We start from the raw sequence: 304 nt of genomic DNA, 5'->3' as shown, positions 1-304 counted from the left end.
AAAAGACGGAAGTAGAGAAGTAAAAGGGGGAAAGATAAGAGACACACAGAAAACAAGTAGCAAACTGGAAAACGTAATTTAAACCACATCAGTAATCACATTAAGTGTGAGGAGACTAAACACTCTAAAGAGAGAGATTGAAAACCCTTATTACAAAACAAAAAAACAAGGCCCTTGTAAATATGATCCTAATGAGGAAGAAAGGAAGACATAAGAAATTAAAGTAATCCAACTTTGAATGGAATAAGTAGAACTTTTATTTGCAGAGGTCATGAACCTCTATGTAGAAAATTCTAATGAACCA

The sequence above is a fragment of the Suricata suricatta genome, chromosome 13 (genome assembly GCF_006229205.1).
Source record: "Suricata suricatta isolate VVHF042 chromosome 13, meerkat_22Aug2017_6uvM2_HiC, whole genome shotgun sequence".
Classification (NCBI taxonomy): domain Eukaryota; kingdom Metazoa; phylum Chordata; class Mammalia; order Carnivora; family Herpestidae; genus Suricata; species Suricata suricatta.
Note: the sequence above shows the minus strand (reverse complement) of the source record.